At 42.0% G+C, this 6,187-nt stretch overlaps 1 pseudogene; it reads left to right on the forward strand.

The window, feature by feature from the left end:
• The first annotated feature begins 1,373 nt into the window (after nucleotides 1-1,373).
• Nucleotides 1,374-3,510, forward strand: LOC109118081 (annotated as a pseudogene).
• Nucleotides 3,511-6,187: the final 2,677 nt, after the last annotated feature.

Here is a 6,187-nt window from a genome sequence, read left to right on the forward strand (position 1 = left end):
TGCATACACACACTACCAAAGACAAAAATAGGGATCAATATAGGGGTAGGGAAACAGGCAGAATCCTGGGCTCTAACCTGCTGCCTATCAAGATATAATTTGTGTTTTCTCCTGGGTCAGCCATGGACTAAAAGCTAATTTTGCCATGGGCCTACGGGTACCCCAATAGGTTAACTAAAAGGTTAACAAAGTTTGACTTTCATGTTGTACCCTTTGTTGCTGTAAAAACTGGATCAACTGTCTTCTCAGCTCTGCTTGTGGATATGTTAATCATGTAGGGAGTGCCTGTCTAAAAGTTGACAAAACAAAGTTGATTAGCCCTGAATTTATATGACCTACATCACTACCTTTGTGTTTGTTTTGACCAATTCTTTGTCCATGACAGAAAGAATCTAGAAACCACCTCTAGAAGGAGACACCAGTGCCCTAAAATCCAGAAACATGGTTTTTATGCTTAATCATAAAATTACTTTCTCTTCTACATTTGTGGATAGGTTTTCTGGGAGGGGTGGCAGATGTGTTGGAGATTTAGCAAAGCAGTACAGGCTCTCAGTGTTACGAAGGGGTTAGGAGGGCAGATGAGGCCTTTGTGAGGGAAAGGAGATTTATATTTTTAATTATAGTCTATTATACAGGCAGAGGAAAGTTCATTGGAAGTTCCTGATGTTAGGCAGGTAGATAGACATTAGCTTGAGGGACAAATGGGTAGGGAGTGTCTAAAATTGGGCTGGGGATTTACCTCAGGGGTTCCATGGCCTACCTCACAAGAGCAAGGACCCAAGTTCAATCCCTGGTACAAAAAAAACAAAAAACAAAACAAAACACCCCCCTACATTGCCAGTTTAGTGAAGAAACAAAGACAGCAATGTAGAATACATTTATAATCATTTGTTAGGTCTCACACCCAAAGTGACCCCCACAGAGCACAGTGACATTTAAGGTCACACACTGCACATTCCTTCTGATACTGGCCACCTGGCCATCTAACTCCAGAACAAGGCACATAGCATTCCTGGCTGCTGTAGCCTACAGCCTAGAGACATCAGGAAAGGAAATGTCTCTTCCTGCCTTGGGCTGGGACCTGGTTTAAATTAAGAATTTTCTTTTGTAAATTTTTTACATGACTAAAGCCCCCAAGGAAGCAGTGACCATCTACATTCCAAAGTAACTTCTAGGTAAAATGTTGACAAGTATCATAATTACACTAGTTCCCCAGCCCCAAGAGTAACTCTTTCATTTGTTTTTTTGAGACGGGGTTTTTCTTTGTAGTTTAGGCTGGACATGAACTCACTGTGTAGCCCAGGCTGGCCTTGAACTCACGGGGATCCCCTTGCCTCAGCCTCCAGAGTGCTGAGAATATAGCATGTGGCACCATGACCAGGCCTAAGAGTAACTCTTGGGTGCATAAAAATGTACCCAAACTCATACTACCCACCTTCTGGCAGAAGGGTGTAGCTTTCTCTATATCTACTTTACAATAAATTTTATCTAGACTTGCCTGTGTCTTGACTGAATTCTTTCATCAAAGGCCCAGGCAACCCAGGTCCAAAGCAGTGAGGGTCCAGTGCCTCAGAGTCAGGACCCAGCTTCCTGGTAACCCCAAGACCTGGAGGGGTGGCAGATGTGTTGGAGATTTAGCAAAGCAGTACAGTCTCTCAGTGTTACAAAGCGGTTAGTGAGGAGGGGCAGATGAGGCCTTTGTGACAAGGGTCTTGGGTTTCAGGCCCTGGGGGTGAGAAGCTGGTTCTGTAGAAAAACACCCGCAACTTACATTTTATGTGTAGCACTCAGTGAGTGCACATCCAAACATTGAACAGTATATAAAGTTTTCTTCATTAAATACCAAAAGGCTAAGAAAGAGTGGCAGGCCCAGAGCGGTAGAACTGTGTGAGGATCTCCAAAGCTGGGAGCCGCAGCTCTGTGATGGTGAGGGACCCCAGCGCCACCCTAGAACTTTGTGTTGCCACTGTAATGAATGCCATCCATCACACAATCTCAGAAGAGCTGAACCATAGATGCAGAAACAGATGTGTTATGTTCGATCTTTTAGAGCAACCACAGCAGAATGGACTGCCATAGACCACAGCTGGCCCTCAAACAGGTTACACAATGTTTAAAAATGTTTGAAAAGCATGAAGGTGGAGGGCTCAATTGAAGACATGTCTGTAACTACCATGGCATGGGTTATCCCCAGCCAACCAGTGGTGGCCGTGATGTCGATGTACTTTCTGGGAGTGTGCAAGTTGTTACTCCCCTTGTTGGATTGCCTGTCCTTGAACAGACTACTGAAATACCTCTTTCTTGACTGTAAACACCGAGGATTCTGGGAGTTTGTTATTTTAAACCAGGCATGGTGGCACATGGCTGTGATCCCATCACTCAGGAGGCTGAAGCAGGAGGATCTGTGAGTTTGAAGCAAGCATGGGCTATGTAGTGAGTTCAAGGCCAGCCTGAACTACATTGCGAGTTCATTATTTTAAACATTGTCATGCCTGGGCTGGTGAACAGATTATAGGTTCTCTATAAAGATGTTTTAAGGAGGTTAACTTTTTTTTTTTTTTTTTTTTGTACTGGGGATGGAATTTGGGAACTTGTGCTCCTAAGGCAGGCGGCGGCAGCACTGAGCTAAATCCCCAGACAAGAAAGTTGATTTCCTTATATGGCCCATTGTTTGGATTCAACCCATGCCTTGCTTTAAAGATTTTACTTTTCCTTCTGGTAGTACTGAATTTCTAGGGCATCTTTATTTTGAAATCTTTAAGAAAAATAAATAAATGATTTTCTTTTAAAAAACAAACTATTTTTTAATAAAAAACAATCCCCAGGATGCAGTAAAGACACTTAGAATTTCCAAAAAGGCTAAACAAATGAAGATCAATGTACAGAATAACTTGGATCTTGGACAGCCAGTCAAGAATAAGAAAGTCCTCAAAGAAAGTGAGCAGGATTTGATGTGAGAGTTTTCTGAGAAAAAATGGAGCACAAAGATATTCAGGAGACCAACTTTCATTGTAAATGTTCCCAGTCTAAACTAAAGATGACCGTAGTCTTCTCAGAAAGTGACAGAAACTCTCCATGCCAAAAGCAAAGATTCTGAGAGGCCAAGCCTTATACAACTCTGAAGAAAATCTAAATGGTGATTATACGGTGCAGGACCAAAAACCTCATGGCTCAGGGGCCCTTTCTGGGTAACAAACTTCGTAAAAATAAGCAGTTTAAATATGCAGAAGCTCAAGATCATAGTTTGCCAAAGAAACTGGAATGCAGAAAAACATCTGTTTGCGATGCCTTCTTCAGAGCTCAGGTACCAAAACTACAAAACATTGTCTGAGACAAAGATGATCACAGAATTCATCTTTACTAACAAAAAGGAAACCACAGAGTAAGTTGTAGTCAACTTTCTGGAAGGAAATTCAACAGTCCCCTCAAGGACCTCCTCAGGGTGCTATGCTCAGCAGAGGAGACTCACACTGCATGGTTTGGCCCACGGACCACTGCCCTGATGGTTAGCAGTTGTTGAATAGCAGACCTGCAAGTCCTGCCACACAAAATCAGGAGAATCAGGTTCGTGGAGGTTTCACAGGAAGCAGGGAACTGATGACCAAACTGATGATTCATGGACAAAAATGTAAAGAAACAAAATAGACCAGGGCCTGTTAAAGGTGATAAGCAGATGATGTGGGCTACATTTTTGCTTGGATGGATGGTGACACGTGAGACTTTTAAGCAGTTCACAAGCTGGTCCAGAGTTGTGCTGTGTTAAGCGGAGCTGCTAAGAGCTTGAAGCTTGACTGCTTAGGTTCAGAGAGGAGCTGCTTCCGTCATTACCCACAAGACCACTTGTTTCAGCTCAACAACCATTTGTAGTAGTTTTGTATATTAAAAAAAAAGCGGCCATCGCTCAAGTGCCGGGAGGTAGGCCGGGCCGATCCACTGCAGGAAGGAGAACCACGCAGGCTCCCGACCCAGCAGTCATCGCTCAAGCGCCGGGAAGGTAGCTGCGCGGGCACCCCTGAACCCCCATAATCCCCCCCTTGCACTCTCAGACCTCCTGACTGTACCAGTCTTTGGACCCACTCTGCAAAGGCAGAGGTGGTCATCAAGGGTATTTTTCTGAGTTCCCAACTTTGAACATCTTTAAAGAAAGGGCGTGGGAAACCTGTAATAGAACGTTGCGGAGTTCAACCATTCAGAAGGATGGGGAACTCAATCTGGGCCTTGCAGCCTGAGGTCAGTCAGCGTCATGGGGTTCAGCAATCAGCTAACTGAGATCAGGGGTCTTGCATCCTCGCTCTGTCTGAGCCATTAAATGGTAAATATACTATATTGAAAAGTTTGTTCACTGCAGACATGTTCTGGACTGCTTCTTGATTTCAATTTAATTCAAATGATTTAAGGGTGATAGACTAGTGACTACCACAGGTGGTCAGTGTCAAAGTTGTGCTTGATCTTAATGTGTTGCTGATTGTATCAGTTGGGATAAAGCATTGCGGTTGATTTGATGAGCTGTTTTTTCTGATGTTATGAAGATGAGAATGTCTGTGGGTCATTAGAGACACAGAAGCTAGGGCGCAACTATATCAGGAAGATTTGGGTGATAATCCAGAGATTAGACCAAGGACAGTCCGACAACAAAAATTAAAATGAGAAAACACTTAAGCAAGACACAAGGACAGACTTCCAGTTCACCAATGGCAAACAGTAGGGCAAATGAGGATGAAAAGGCCGATAGTGAACCACCAGGACACCCTGAACTCAAAGCACAGGAAGTAACAAAACAGATCAATCAGGCTCTAGAAAAATTCAAAACAGAAATAATTTCCCAGATAACCATAGAGATAGTGAGCAAAATGGAAGTCGTGATTCGAGACTCTAGAGCAGAAACTGACAAAAAAATAGATGAGCTCAGGACCATGATAGAAGCCATGAAGGCCCAGCATAAGAAAGAAATGGAAAAAATAAACGCCCAACATAGGAAAGAAATGGAATCCATAAAACAGATTCAAACAGATATCCAGGAGATTAAACACTCTATTGAAAGTGTACGCAACAGAATAAAAGAATGCGAAGATAGGCTCTCAGATATAGAAGATAAGATTGCAGTCAGTGACCATGAAAAGAGAGGTCTCTTAAAAACAGTAAGAGATCATGAGAAATCGATCCAACAACTCCTAGATGATGCAAAGAAGAATAACATAAGATTGATAGGAATACATGAAGTAGTGGGAGAAAATACAAAATGACTTAAAAAAGCTGTTTGCAGAATTAATGACAGAAAACTTCTCAAACAGAGGGGTAGAATTTGACATTCAGATAACTGAGGCATATAGGACCCCAACTAGCTACAATAAAAAAAAATCTACACCTAGACATATAATAATCAAGATCCCAGAAACCCAACAGAAGAACAAAATACTACAAGCAGTAAGAGAAAAGAAACAAATCACATACAAAGGAAAGCCCATCAGAATCACAGCAGACTTTTCAACACAAACCCTTGGGGCAAGGAGAGCCTGGAATGAGATATTTCAAGTACTAAAAGAGAACAACCTCCAACCTAGACTGTTGTATCCAGCAAAACTCTCTTTCAAAATGGATGGGGAAATAAGACACTTCCACTACAAAGAACACCTGAGAAACTACATGAATACCAAACCAGCCCTACAAGGAATTCTAAACAAGATCCTAGAAAAAGACAATGAAGGCAACAACACCATGAGGCCCAACAGAGCAAATCAAATAGGCAAGGCAAGAAATTAAAAGAAGGTGAAAAAGTAAAGAGAGTCAACAAAAGGCCAATAACATGTCAATAGTAAGTCAGTACATATCAGTTATAACCAGCATTGTCAATGGCCTCAACTCACCAATCAAGAGAAATAGACTGGCAAAATGGAATAAGAAGCAAAATCCAATAATATGTTGTATACAAGAAACACACCTAGTGCAAAAAGAAGCCCATAGCCTGAAAGTGAAAAGATAGAAAACAATTCTCCTTGTGACAGGAGCCCCCCCCAAAATAGGAGTAGCAGTCTTATTTGCAGACAAAGTAAATTTCAAACCAAAACTGAATCTAGTATTATTGATGTAGGATAGTACTGTATCATACCTCTATGAATGTAAAATATCTAGTACCTGCTTTATGATACATAGTAGGGACCGTGCTTTATCAGAGCTACATTTAATGATA

Source organism: Fukomys damarensis, unplaced genomic scaffold, assembly GCF_012274545.1.
Source record: "Fukomys damarensis isolate Sample0158 unplaced genomic scaffold, DMR_v1.0_HiC HiC_scaffold_17, whole genome shotgun sequence".
NCBI lineage: Eukaryota > Metazoa > Chordata > Mammalia > Rodentia > Bathyergidae > Fukomys > Fukomys damarensis.